This window comes from Onychostruthus taczanowskii, unplaced genomic scaffold (assembly GCF_017590055.1).
Source record: "Onychostruthus taczanowskii isolate IOZ18803 unplaced genomic scaffold, ASM1759005v1 scaffold27, whole genome shotgun sequence".
Classification (NCBI taxonomy): Eukaryota; Metazoa; Chordata; class Aves; order Passeriformes; family Passeridae; genus Onychostruthus; species Onychostruthus taczanowskii.
Window position 1 is genome coordinate 8,466,213 of NW_024500017.1, and position 15,111 is coordinate 8,481,323.

The window sequence follows — 15,111 nt, forward strand, 5'->3', positions numbered from 1 at the left end:
TTTCTCAAAATTGTATACCTTTGCAAAATCTCAACCCCACATGATTAAAACATTCTCTACTTTTCATCTGATATGTAACATAAATTGTAGTTCAGAAGAGAAATTCCATTTAATAATTTATTTTCTTTTTTTAGAACACTGGAATAACTGTTTAGATTTTTGCACTTGGGTATTATGCAATTACTTACACTGAGATCCAATTTCCAGGCCTGCATGGAAATAGAATTAAAACCTTCTCTTATTTTTTGTATATTTCAATAATCAGAGTTCTAAATAAATCTGTGAAATTATTAAGTAATTACAAGAATACTGAGCTGTGTATATCTCATGTTCTCTCTTCCAGAATCAGCCATCAGTGGCCACATGATCCTTGTGATTCTGGGAGACCCTGCTTTTGTGGTTTCCAGGTTTTGTCTCTATTGTCTTCAGTAATGCAAAATTAATTCATTTACCCAAGATACCAGTAAGAATACCAGTTCATTCCTGTCCAAAATTCTAAGACAAAAACCAAAACCTGACTGATTTTTCAATATTCATAGGAACTACAGGCACAGGTAGCAAAAGTAGTGTCAGGCCTCTCAGTTCCTTCTTCAGCAAAACATTTTATATTTTAATTCCCTGGTAGATTATTGCAGTGCAGAGATGTAATTCAGTTTGTATTTTTTAATGATCAAAGCAAAATGTCTACACTGACATTCAACATTGCATTTTTTTGAAAGCTTATTATCAACACATTTTATTAGCAAACAATCTCATTTCATGCAGACAAGGCTAAGTTTTCTTTAAAATTGTACCGAAGTTGCTTATGGTTTCCTTTAATATTCTATGTTTTGTACATAGTGGCTTATGCTGTCCCTTAAAATGAGGTTAATTCTTCTTTTTACTTATACCTCTGTTGATCTCAGTTATGTAACACCATCCACTTTTTTTTTTCTTTGTATTGATCTATTGTTTTCTGAAGAAAATAAACACTTCACACTGTTTTCTTTCTCTGACCATAATCTGGCAGTTGCTTTAACATTTTTTGACTTGCAAGAAGAAGTTAAGCACAAACATAAACTAAGACAATCAACTGTGGAAGCCCAAAGACCTGCCACTAGGGCTGTAATACCTCAGCCCAGGACAGCCAGGAGCAGGCCAGGAAAAACACCTGGAGAAGGTTAGGGTGAGAAGTGCCTCACTCCCATAGGCCTTTGCTGGCACATGTTAATGTCTGAAATTCTGTTGGTTTGTTCCACCCCAGTTCAGCCCCTGTTCACCATATTTGTATATTCCCTAGGATGTTATCCCCTCTCCTGATCCCCTTCGGTCCCAGTTTGCCGCAGTGTTCCACCCCCATTAACCTGTTAGTTCCCCTGCTTGGCTGCCCTGCCTCTGCACCACTTTCACCTGTTCCTATTGGCCCTTGACCCTCAGAACCAGCCCTCTTCCCCATATAAAACCCTGTGCCCTCAGTCCAAGTTTGGCTTTGTCCCTGGACTCCCTGTGAGGCTCAATGAACCATCCCCAGATTTCCATACAAAGAGCCGTTCTTTGCCTCTGTTGTCAGCTGCTGTAGCTAGCATACTGCAGAGGAACCCATTGAAGCACGCTGCTTCAGTCAGGATCCTCTTAAAACTGTTGGCGTGTTGTACTGAGTCCCACCAAGAAATCTGTTGCTTGAGACCAGCGGTGTGAGGTTCAATAAGGCCAAGAGCTGAATCCTGCACCTGGGTCACAACAAAACCAGGAAACGCTCCAGGCTGGGGGCAGAGCAGCTGGAAAACAGCCCAAAGGAAAAGGACATGGGGGTGCTGGTCCACAGCCACCTGAACATGAGCCAGTGTGCCTGGGTGGCCAAGAAGGACAATGGCACCTGGTCTGTATCAACAAGAGTGTGGCCAGTGGGACCAGGGCAGTGATCGTCTCTCTGAGCTGGGCACTGGTGATGCCACATCTCAAAGGCTGTGTCCAGTTTTGGGCTCCTCACTACACTAAAGGCATCAAGGGGCTGGAGTGTGCCCAAGGCAACGGAACTGGGGAAGGGTCTGGAGCACAAGTCTGATGAGAAACAGATGAGAGAGCTGGGGCAGTTCAGCCTGGAGAAAAGGAGAATCAGGGGAGACCTTGTCACTCTCTACAGCTGCCTGACAGGAGGCTGTAGCCAGGTGGGGGTTGATCTCTTCTCTCAGGTAACAAGAGACAGGACAAGAGGAAATGGCTCCACATTGCACCAGAGAAGATTTAGATTGGATACTGGGAAAAAAATTTTCATGGAAAGGGGTCTCAAGCATTGAAACTGGCTATTGAGAAAAGAGGTGAAGTCATCATCCCTGGAGGGGTTCAAGAAACAGCAAGACATGGCACTGAGTGGTATGGTCTGTTGGTCAAGGTGGTGTTTAGTCAAGGGAATCGCTTGATGTTCTCAGGTCTTTTCCAACCTATTTGATTCTGTCATTCTGTAAATCAGAAAATTTTTCGATAGGAAGTGAAAGTGCTTGGTAGCATGCTCTCTCCATGCAAACATTCCAAAAGACTTTTTTTTGTTTGCTTTGCACACCATTTTTATACAGTTAGGAAATGAACATCAGTTTCATAAAGGTCAATTTAATCTTCAGACAGCTGCTCTCTAAATGAGATAAAAATACTTCTAAGGCTCAACAAGTACAGAGGATCTTACATAGCCTCCTGAGGAAGTGTCAACAAACATGCACTGCAATTATATTTCAAATCAGAGAATATTCTGAGTTGGAAAGGACCCACAAGATTCATCAAGTCCAACTCCAAGACTGTCCCCAAGAATCTCACCATGGGCCTGAGAGCAGTCCAAACACTTCTTGAACTCTGTCAGACTTAGTGCTGTGACCACTTCCCTGGGGAGCTTGTTCCAGTGCCCAACCACCCTCTGGGAGAAGAATTTTTTCCTAATATCCAACCTGAACCTCCCCTGACACAGTTTCAGGCCATTTCCTCAAGTCCTGTCACTGGTCACCTGTGAGAAGAGCTCAGTGCCTGCCCTCCACTTGCCCCCATGAGGATGTTGAAGACCTCACTGAGGTTTCTCCTCAGTTTCCTCTTCTTCAGGCTAGACAGACCAAGTAAGTTCAGCTACTCCTCCTCCAGCTTCCCCTCCAGGCCCCTCATCTTTGGATACTCTCCAATAGCTTACATTAATATTTATTTATTTTGTTGTGGCTCCCTAAACTGCACACATAGCATTTGACGTGAGGCAAGTGCCTCAGGTGAAACCTGTCCCTAATTGATAGTCACAGGTTTCCAGGGTAGCCTGAATTCTTTCATAAGATCTTTTAGATAAAGACTGAAAATTGAAGTATTGGTCTACATCACTACATTGACTTTCAGAAGGATCATTTCTATATTTGCTGCTTGCAAAGGAGAATGGCACAGAAGGGTCCTGAGAAGACCAGAGTCACTAATAGTTACACAGAGTTGCAGACTATGCCAATCAATGATTTTTACTTGATGAGGTCTGAAATATTTGGGAATTGAGATTTTTTTTTTAATCCATGTTTATTGATATCAATTTTTTGAAGCACAAAACTTTCAGGTCCCCTCATTTTTATTTGAAATCTTGTATTAATAGTAAGACTTCTAAAATCCCTTTCTGCATCTACTCTATAATGTTGTGGTGCTACCAAGAACCTTGGAGCATCTTGCACTCACAAGCTCGACGCTCACTGCTACTCAAGAATGCTGATAGAGTAGGCAGGATGGGCCTTCCATGAGATATTCAGCAAACCGGGTTTGTTGGTAGACAGGATTGGGGGGCAAAGCTGAAGAAGGTCCAGGGATAAAGACAGGGTGTGTGCTGAGGGCACTGGGTTTTTTATGGGAAGGTGAGGCCTTGGAGTTGAGGGTCAGGATCCAATGGATATGAGGAAAATGGTGCAAAGGAGGAGTCAAAGGTTGGGTCAGCCATAGGGAAACAGGGGTGGAGGAATGCACTAAACAAGGGCCAATGAGAGGACAGATAAAGGAGAACATTCCAGGGAATGTCCAAACTTGGGGAATAGGGGTTGAATGGGAGTAATTAGGCCAACGGGCCAATGGGGTAATATAACTTTACATATATCAGCATGTGCCTGCAAAGATCTAAGGGAGAAGCAAGCTCTTGAAGTCTATTTTTTCCATGGATGGGGAATTGAAACTCTGATGGTAGGCCCCTGGGCCTGCACACTAGTCTGGTGTGGAGATTTTTTAGAAAGATGCATTCACTAACATATTAAAGCTGAGTGGAAATGATGTAAGGAAACCAAGTGAAAGAAAATCAAAACTGACTACCAGGGAACTCTTCCTGTCAATAAGGGTGAATAGGGAGCTGTGAATAAACATCAGGGCAATAGTGGAAGCTTCATTACAAAACCGATGAAAAGAGGAATAAATGAAACAATGAAACTGTGGAAAAACACCTCGTATGATAAGAGTGAGGGATCACTTAGCTCTTTTCTTTTTCTACAGACCAAGCCCTGATATCTTTTAAAGTTAATGCCGTGCTGTTGTCCATGGGAATCTTGCTTGTATAATGATATCTGGGTTTTACTTCATGATTTTACAGACCCAATTCATTGTGGGTATAAATGAGCATAATTACTGTTGGCATCAGTGAGATGAGACCTAACACAGTGCATTACTTAATTGGATGATGGGATTTGCATTTCCCATGTATGCAAGCCCTGCTCAGTGGCACACAAGTGTGCTTAGAATACTACCAAGCATTAACCTTCAATTTGTGTTTCTAGTGCCTACAGTGTCTGGAATAAATGCTTGTACATTCATAACTAAAATTAGAGCCAGTTCAGATACTGATTTTTTTATTTATTTGTTTTCACATCTTTGGAAGGACAGGAAGAATATTTGTCTATTAGGAGCTCTGTACTACAGATAGAACAAGCAGCTCTCCTCTCTACGAATATGCTACGATATCTACGAGTATCTTAAAACCTTACAATCCTCCTCAGTTCTGCCCTGGATATTTCTCATGTCTTGAATTTCCTCAAATCCCAGTAGGAACCCTAGAAAGAAACACAAGAAATTTGCATTGCTCAGCCTTGAAATGTGCAGCTTAACTGCATAAATAGAAATATTTGCAAGTCATAGTTGCCAGCTTTACTGGAAGGCACAGCTGTCTGCTTAACCCATCATAGCAAGATTCTGCCTGTATGAAAAAAGTCAAGACTAAAAATAACTATGTGTCTTCTAGCAAAAAACCCACTGTGGCAGAAAGACCACAGTGCAGTCAAAGAGATGGATAATTGCTCAGGTCACTGCTTTTCTGCTCATTATAAGTCAAAGCCAAGAGGAAGTCCTGTGTGGCCATTCTGTGCAGTCCATGGCTGTGTTTATTCACCTTTGTGTCACCTTTGTGTCACCTCTGTTCCTCTGCATACACTTCCAGTTATAACCCAGCACAGAAGAGCTCAGCTCCCAGCTGGATAAAATCATAAACATTACTTTGCAGCTCTTGCTCTGCTGGCAGCCCTTGTGAAGGTTGACTGACCATGTTGTGTACTCCTCTGAGCTGCTGTTTCACAATTCAGACAAAGATGTGTGCTCTGCTGCTGTGATATTAGATATTGCCACAAAAATTGGCACATAGAGAAGGGCTGAGGTTTGCAGAGAGAGGAAGATCATTTCAAGAAAAGACCAATGTAGATTGAGTTCTGATTAGCCAGAAAATTCTTTTGGCTTCTAATAGGACCTCTTGGGGAAGGGAGAACAGGTGTCAATGATTCCCTCCACATGCCTTTCCAATATGACATGAAGAATGAGATCAGGCATCTCCTGAAAATTGTGTTCCTTACAGTCAGTGACTGATGGAAGATGGAGTTTTCTATCCTGGCCACAACATTTTAGTGTCACTTGCTAATCACCACTCTCTGGGTACTGCTTGGCATATCTGAGAAATGTGCATACCTTAAAGTGTGACCCTTGTTGAGCCAAAACAGGAGGAGAAATGCAGGTATTCTTTTCCAGATCCTGGGCTCCTCAGCTGGGATTGTTTCACCTGTGCCCTGAGTTTGATGCTGATCACATTTACAGCAGAGCCACTCTGACCTGAGCCTGCTGCAAGCTGCTGGTGGAAATCCTAGCCCAGAGAACCAGCAGAGTCATAACATAAGGAAATGAAGAGAAGATTGTGAGTATTTAAATCCTCACAGAGTTAACTGATTTGCTGGTGCTCACATAACATTTTGGGGCAGAGTTAGATGGGATCCAGAACTGCTTCATCCCACTCCAGTGTCTCCCAGTGTAGCTGTTCTTTGCTCTGCTGAATCCAGTGAGGCAGAATAATCTGGTTTTCTGATTTCTGGGGCTGTCAGTGCTGGATAGTAACAGTAATAGCAGTAGTCAAAATGTCATCCTTTGAGAGATCTACTTTATTTTTCCATGCAGGAGCTGATCTATGAACTAGGGATATAAAATTCTAAGACTGCTAATTGCAGAGTCATTGTCCTTTTCTGGAGATGTCTACGCCATCATATGACTGCTAAGCATAGATAAGAGAGAAATAGTGGATCTATGTCTTAATAATGTAGTCACCCTGGACCTAAAACTCACAAGCCCAGATTTTATTTCCAGTTTAAATAAACACTATGAATATTTTTGCATCTCAGTAGTGCCCAGAATTGACCAGGTACCCTCATGGGTCCTAGGAAACTAACAGCCCTGTTTTGTGCTGTTGGCAGACTTTTACAGACATGCAGGTACTTTTAAATGCACTGGTGATTAAGCCATTGAGAGAGGGATTAATGGGTCCTGGGTGGGAACTGCCAGTTCTTCTGCTGCTGTTTACAAGAGTTAGGTGCCTAAACTCACTCATGTAACCTGAGAGAAAAGCAAGCACATAGCAGTGTCCAAACATAGACATGAATGGAGGAACAGGGTATTTGTTATAATTCTTCTTATTAATAGGTGTTTTTCTGATCCTGTGTTTAGTATTTGATAGGGACACATTCATGCTCCCATAAAGTAAATTATGACAGTGCTGTTAAAACAGTTTCTTTCCTTCTTATAGCTGTTGTGTTTGTCATAAATATTCTTGTCCTTAAGGATGACAGTTAAGTGTTTTGATGTCCATATCCTGGTGTTTTCTTAATGAGACAAACAAACTTTCTGTGGAACATTTAATGAAGTTTTATTTTCTGTTTTTCCTTTTTGTGAAGCCAAATATTCCTGCATAATCAAATTGTTGCTTGACCACAAAATTCCAGCATCTCTCTAATGCCTCTCAGACTTTTGAGAGACCAATTCTCTGATGATTTCTCTGTAGCAGACCTGCTTTAAGCTCCTGCTTGCAGTTGATATCATTGTAGTGTGAACTGAGCAATGACTGTAATCAAAACTTCAGTGTTTTCCCCAGAACACAGCAGGTTGCTATGTGGGTGGCAGCAGGGCAAGAAGAGTCTGCAGGAAATGGTTTTTTTGGGGACTTATTGCTGTCAGCAAAGATTTAGCCTGGGGGCTGTATTGACAAAAAAAGAAGCTGAACACAATAAATTGAAGAATGAACTGTATTTTCACAAGCTGCTCTCTGTTGGTCACAGAGAATTTCATGTTAAAATTCTGCTGTTATCAGATCACTGAGCTCAACAGCTCCTTTCTGCAGAAGGTCTTCTTTCAATTACAAATATATTTCCCCTTACAGTAGTAAAGTTGAATTCAATGCCTCTACTGCTTTTGATATCATTTTAACTCCCACAGACCTGGATTAATGTATTATTTTTATAACTCAAAATTGATCCAATTATGATTCACAAGTCACAGAAGTAACAATATTTTGAACAGTCTAAGATTCACTGACAAAATAATACCCAGATACTTCATTTATTTAATGGCATGTGCAAGTCTGCAAGGTTGTTTCTTTACCACTAGCCTGATAGAGTTCTTCCTGAGAGTTAGAACCTGAGTTTTAAAAAATATATGCGGTACTGTGACAGCCTGCTATCTCTTAAGTGTTCCATGGCACTGATAGAAATCTCCTAATTCCACATAATGCTGAGAATGTGTCCCAGATTTATGACTAATGGCTGAGTGTTTACTTTGCTCAGTACAAGGATAAAGTTTTCACTCCCAGTTTCCAATCAGGGAGAGCAATGCCCACATTACCTGTCAAGCATGAAGTCCAAGGGGGTTCAATGGCCAGGTTGCACCTCTTGAGCTCTGGCTTTCGTGGATGCATTTCCAGCCATGCCTTGGCACAGGCACAGATGTGCACTCAGAGTGCTTTTTGCTGCAGGAGGATGACTTTGCTGCACAGGCTGCATAGGCACCCTGATTATACCAGTAAATTAGATAGAGCTGGGGAATGTTCTTGGTCATGGAAATGTGGCAGATTGTACTGTGAGGCTCTTTGCACAGTCCCTGCTGCAGTTTCAGCTTATTATTAACAGTCTCCCAAAAGCTCCAGAGCACTGCCTGCACATTAAAGCAGTCAGGGGGCCATTCCCAGGACATGATGTGTATGGAGCCACTCTGCTGTGGAGGCTAAGGGGGTTTATAAAAAACATGCCAGCTGGCTTCTGTGCCTAGGAATATTCCTAGGCACATTCATCTCTAAGTGTGAACATTGCCACAGGGTCCCCTCAGCACTCACAGATTAACTACAAAGGACAGGACTACAGCTCTGGGCTTTCTGTGCCTCGTTCAAATTGGCCACCTCACCCAGGGCTCAGAGGAATCAGGCTTTCTGTTCCTTTGAGGACTGTCCTGCCCAACACCAAGATCCCTCTCAGTCTTTGCAAAGACTCCTTACAGTTGTGAAAGTCCTCCCAAAACGATTGGTCACAGACTCCAATGCCAGCAGGACCAGTAAGTGCCCTGAACTATTGATATTCAACAAGAGTCAACATGTCACATATAAATAAGGTGGGCTGGATTTAAAACTTCTTCTGCCAGCACCTGAGCATCAAGGTGGATGAAGTCTCAGTGCCACCAACCCAAAATGAAGCCAAAGCCAGAAGCCTTGTTGGTGGCACTGTGGTCTCAATGTGAGTTGGCCACTGTAAGGTAGATATCTGATGACAAGTGGAAAAGCAAATATCTGTGTTGTCACATGGCCTGCAACGTTCAACAACTTGTAGTGCTTCACACGAGAGAAACAACTTTAAGGAAAGCAGAAGCAGAAACTTCTGATTCATACTAGCAATTAAATCTAATTTGTGAATCTGTGCTATTATCAATTACTTTTGCATGCCAGTAGATTTCTCAGTAGATTTCTCTCTCCTTTACTTATTTTCTCTCTAATTATTTCTAAAGAAAGAAATTGCAACACAAGTAAAAAGGAAGTTAAAGCAGGCATGCAGATAGCCTGAGGTTAATCCTGCAAGGTAGAAGTGTGGGAAATTGTTCAGTGCTGCAAGCAATGGAAGAGGAAAAACAGGTGGCCTAAGCCAAAGTGTAGTTGAGCCAATAAAACAATAATGGAGAAGATAGGAGGTAAAAGGTATTAAATGAGTATTAGGAACTTTAGTGAGTGAAAAATACCAAAAGCTATTAAACTGAGTGTACTGGCTTACCAGCAGTGACTGGTGAAGGCCAAGATTGTCACAGGAGTGTTAAATCAGGAAAGCCAGGCCCCATAGGAAAGAGGAACACAGCACTGAGCTATTTACCTCGGAGGGGAAAAGGTGAGAAATGTGGAAAATAAGGTGGAGAAAGTGATGAGGTCATGGTTACTTGAGCCCCTGTTGAACAGTGTGGCATCTGATCCCTGCAGTGGGGAGGGGAAATAGAGCTCTGCTCTGCCCATTTCATGTGTGTCTGCCTTGTTTGCTCAGCCAGGGGCACCTGGGATGCCTTAGCACAGACTGAGGGACACCGTGGAGAGAAAATGGAGTGTGGACCAAATATCCCAACATTCCATCTCTGAACAATGTGCTGGGTACAAGGACTGCCGCAATGTTACTCAGAAATTCTGGTCAGAACTCTATGCAATAGGCCAAAATAAACTGTGGTGCCATTTAATTAACATTTCTGGGCAGAAAGTTGGCCTGGTTTAGCAGACTGGGTCTTTCAAAACCCAGTGGAAACAAAAAGGCAGGAAAAGAAAAGTAAATTGTCCACCTAAGCCAAAAGGAAAAAAAAAAAAAAAAAAAAAAAAAAAAGGCAAGGGAAAATCTTCTGTTAAATAAGACTGTAGTTGCACAGTACACACACACTCGTTGATGCATTAAGAGCTATTCAAGAATAGAAAGTACAAAGTGCACTGAAGTGAAATCTCCATTTGAGTTGTTTTTCTGCTGCAGGCAATGAGATTTGGAGCTGTGCCATATAATTCAGTGCACAAATACTAAACCTGAGGTATCAGCTCATATAAACAGAACATGGAAAAGACTCAGGCTCTGTAGATCTGCCTCAGAACAAGTCATTACCCATGTTACCAACAAGCCCACACCTCAAAGCAAACACAGCAGCATGGAGCAGTCTCATCCAAGACGCAGACACATGCTGAGGAAATCTCCTATGGATTCACTAATGGATCTGCCATCTCCCTGTGGATGTGCCCGGCTGCCAGCAGACACTTGCCACTCTGCACCAAAAGTCTGCCTGAAGGTGACCTCAACAGATTCCTAGGCTCCACCAGCTTTAGGGTCTGGATTTCCAAGGGAGCCTGAAATCTAGACCACAGACAGGCACATACTGGTGGTTTTTTTTTTTTTTTTTTTTTTTTTTTTTTTTTTTTTTTTTTTTTTTTTTTTTTTTTTTTTTTTTTTTTTTTTTTTTTTGTTTTGGATTTTTTTTCCTTTTCAAGCAATAAACACTGAGTGACATCAAAACCAATCCCAGGTAACCAAGACATCCACATGGGAATGAGAACTTCCCTAAAGCCTCTTGGTGACTCATGTCTTCTTGGGGCTGGGACAGCCCACAGTATCCCAAAGGACACAAGAGGCTCATATTTAGGCAACTCAGTTAAATGTCCTTACGATCACCTACAATCAGATCTTTCAGTTGGAACAAGAGGTGATCAGTGTGTTGCCAGCTGCATTACTGGTCTGTAAGACTTCAGACAAGCAATTTTAGTTTCTTATTTTTCATTTTTCAGTTTATAGGGAGTACTAAGAACTTCTTAAATTTAGCTGAAGAAGACAGAAGTTAAATCATTAATGTGAGTGAAATGAAAGTTTTATGACATTTCTGTGTATTGCATCAACAAGGAGGTAACTGTTAAGTCTTGAAGCCTTAACCATTTTGAGTTCTTTTATGTCCTGTTTGGAGACTAGTAATAATTCTCACAATTGTCCTTCACTATTGTCCTGAGTTGTAGCAACCATATGTTCTAGATCTACTCTGGAAAAAAGAAATTTAAAATAAAAAGAAAAATAAATTAATGGTGACAACCTCTCATTTATCTTCTGGACAAGTTTGGGGGTTTTATTTGTCTTTTATTTGCAATGTTACTTGCACTTTTTTCCATTATTGATCCATATTGACCCGTTCTGTTAAGTGGTTTAGTGTTGTATAAACACTTCCAAGAAATCTCCATGTTTCTTGTTACTCCATCTATGATTTAGAGGTCAAAAAAACAGAGATAAAAGTAGCTGTAAAAAACATTTATACCAACTTTCAAAATGGCTGGTTTTTTGAATTTGGATGGGCTGTGAGCATTAGAGATTTAATATTGACGTTTCTTAGAAAATATGCATTATAAATACCTGACCAGGTGAGTAAGGCAAAAAAGATCACCAAGAACTTCATCTGTTCCCTGTGGGTTAGGTACTGCTAGGACTTAAAAAGCAAAGAGTGTGCAAGGAACAGATCATATATCTACAGGATCATTATTAGGGAAAAAATTCTTTATTGTGAGAGTGGTGAGGCGCTGGCACAGGTTGCCCAGAGGGGCTGTGGGTGCCCATCCCTGGCAGTGCTCAGGATCAGGCTGGATGGGGGGTTGAACAACCTGGTCTCCTGGGTATCCCACTCCATGGCCGGGGGCTTGGAGCAAGATGATTCTTCAGTTCCTTTCCACCCCAAACCTTTCTATGTTTTTATGATTATGAAGTTTTGTGTCTATTTCTAAGGTGCTCAGCACAAGAAAAATATGTAGTCTTGCCATTGGAAACATCAGTCTCACTGACAATAATTAATCTGTATGTATGATAAAGATTGGAAATTCAGTTTCAAGGCCACACTGGATCTGATTCTAATGATCAGCTATGGTTTAGAAACAATCTGCTTTGTGTAACAACACAAATTCTTCTGGACCCATCAGCTGGAAAAAATTCTCCCCTCAAAACACCATTCCCAGAACACAGGTTGGCATTACAGATCAGGCATTTTCTCCTATCATCTTCATGATCATGTGTAGAAGCAACAAATTAAATATAGAATGCATGTTTTGAGCTGTCATCACCACAACAAAGGAAAAAAATACCTTGGATCTACCAGTATTAAGAATAAAATTGAAGTCAAGCATTGAGATGTGAAGATAAATAGCAATGATGTAGTGGACTAAAGCAGATAAAACAAAATATATTTATAAATGCTGAGAAGCTTGAGGTTACTTGTTAAGCATTAATAAATGGTAAAGACATACATGGAATTTGGTACCAAGTTAAGTGGAATGATTTCTGGGAAGTCTGAATGAATGGTTGAAAACTATATCCAATATCCAATTAAGGGGTCCTGACCTGTCTGCAAGAACAGAGTGTTTACTGAGGGTAGTGAAGAGTGCAGTGGATGTGATATCCAAAACAAAATGAGAAAAATATAATGGCATCCTAATAAGAAATGTACTGTAAATTTGACTGAGACTAATTCATGGTGAATTTTAGTAGGAATTTCAGAATGTGACACCAGAGTGCAGCCACTCTGTCAGGAAGGAGTATCCTCTGTGTTCACATGAGTGTGGCACAGTTTGTGTGTGTGAGTTTGTGAGCACACACACCTCTGACTAAGGCTGTGCCTGGTGAAATGCTAAATCTTCACTCGAGGCAGCCTAAAGGCAGTGCCCCTCAGGACCCAGTGCAGTGTGAATCCTTGCTCTAAATCACTGCATCTGCAGAGGTGCAGGTGCAGGTGGACAGAAATTTGCTACATCTCAAGACAAAGGCAGGTATTGGGATTGTCATCAAGGTGGTTGCTAATAAAAGATATTATCCCAGGAGAGGAAAGCATACACAAACAGTGCAGGAAACAGTGGCTCAGGTCTAAGAGCAAATCAGGGTAGTAGTGGTATAGACAAAGCAGCAGGTCCTGTCCTTCAGGAGAACAAATTACTTCAGACACAGAGACTGGCTGCTTAGTTTCTACAGCTTCCTGGCCTGAAGGTGTTGCTGGCATCTCCACATCATTTTCCTCTGCATGAAGACATTGCCTCTAATGACTCCACTCAAGGTAAACAAGCACAACCAAGGCTGGTCACAATAGGATACTACAGCAACTCTCATTAAAATCTACAGCCTGTGCAATGAATGGATCAAACCAGCATCTGTCTGTATTTGTGGCGCTGCTCTAGCACATCAGCCAGGATGGTTTGAGCTCCATTTCCCCAGCAGCTGCTTGGGGAGTTGGGCAGCAGCCCCCCAGGACATCTGTGGTGTGCCAGATGTGACTGGCACAACAGCTCCATGAGCTAACCTCAGGCTTAAGAACTGACAGCAGAGAACTTCAGGCTCTGTGGAGCCCCAGGCAGTGAATGGCTACAGCATTTACCCATCTTGTTGGGTGTGTTTTCAGTCTGTAAGGAAATCATAGCTTTTGTACTCTTCCACTAGAACCTGATGTAACTGAACAAGGACTTCTGTCTATAGATGCTCCCACGAGTCATGACTTGCAGGACTTGGATCAGAACCTGAAATACACTCCAAGCTAAAACTATTACAAAACAAAGCCCATCTAGGAACTAGAATCCTTCAAAAGAGATCTGAAACAAGTTGCTAATTCTACTGGAAATTAATAAACTATTCTCTTCTCCTCTACTGTGGCAGACTTGGTTTCCTGAAGAAAATCATCCCCCATCTGTCTTTGACTATTAGCTCATATAATGGATCTGACAGCGGATGGAAGTTGTGCCTAGAAGAAGTGCCGACCCTTTCCTGAGAAATAAATAAATCTTTCATTTACCAAGCAGACTTGATATAAATAGAATAGCAGTCAGCAAAAAGGAGGTGGTCTCGTGGGAAGAAAAATAGCCAGTTGTGTTCCTGACAGCAGGAATCCGACTCAAGGAAAAGTACTTTCATTTATTTTACCTGTAACAAAGGGGAAACAAACTAAGGAAAGCTGTTTTCTGAAGTGATGTCTATTAGCCTTAGCTTAGTCCCCTGTAGAAAAAAGATTCTAAAATGGTCAGTGGCCCAGATGTTCTCTGGTACTGTAAAACTGGGCCAGACACAGAACAAGCAGGACCTGGTCCACTTCCTGTTACGCTGTGCACTTATTTGTAGTGATTTCCATGGGCTTGCTCTGAATTTTCACCAGTTCTGATGGTCATCATCCTGCAGCACAAGAACTGACAGCAGCTCAGTACTGTATACTAAACAGCCCAGGTATTAAACAACTATGCTCTGCTGTCTCTGATTTGTCTAAGGTGTTACAGACCAACACAAACTGTTTGAACACATGGATGTTTTCAGTCTCTGAGATGCAAAGACAATCATCAAGCAAAATTGAGCTTAAGCCATCTGGGACCATACTAACAGCAAGAGGGTTTAGACAAGCTCAAAGTCTTGCTTGATCACATTCAGATTTACCAAGCAGAAGTGAATAATATCGCATTTGAATCAACCTATTGATAATCACTCCCCTGTGCTTTGATTTAGAAGAAAAACAAATGAGATTTTACTGTTCTGAGGTATAGTTATAATTTCTCAGGTCTCAGATTACCAGTTAATTATACAGGCACAGTTACTTTTGGCTAGTACAGATTTTGCTTTATATTTTCTTTTTCTTTTGTCTGTGTTCCTGTAACACAACTTGAAGGTAGATTAGCCCTGAGCTTCACTGTGTGGAATGAGAAGAAGAATAATTATCTATCTTTCTCTACGGATACACATATACAAGAGCTGTGTGGTTCAGCCGACACTCTGGAGGAAAGGGATCCTATCCAGAGGAATTTTGACACACTTAAGAGGTGGGATCATGTGAACTTCAGGAAGTTCAACATGGCTA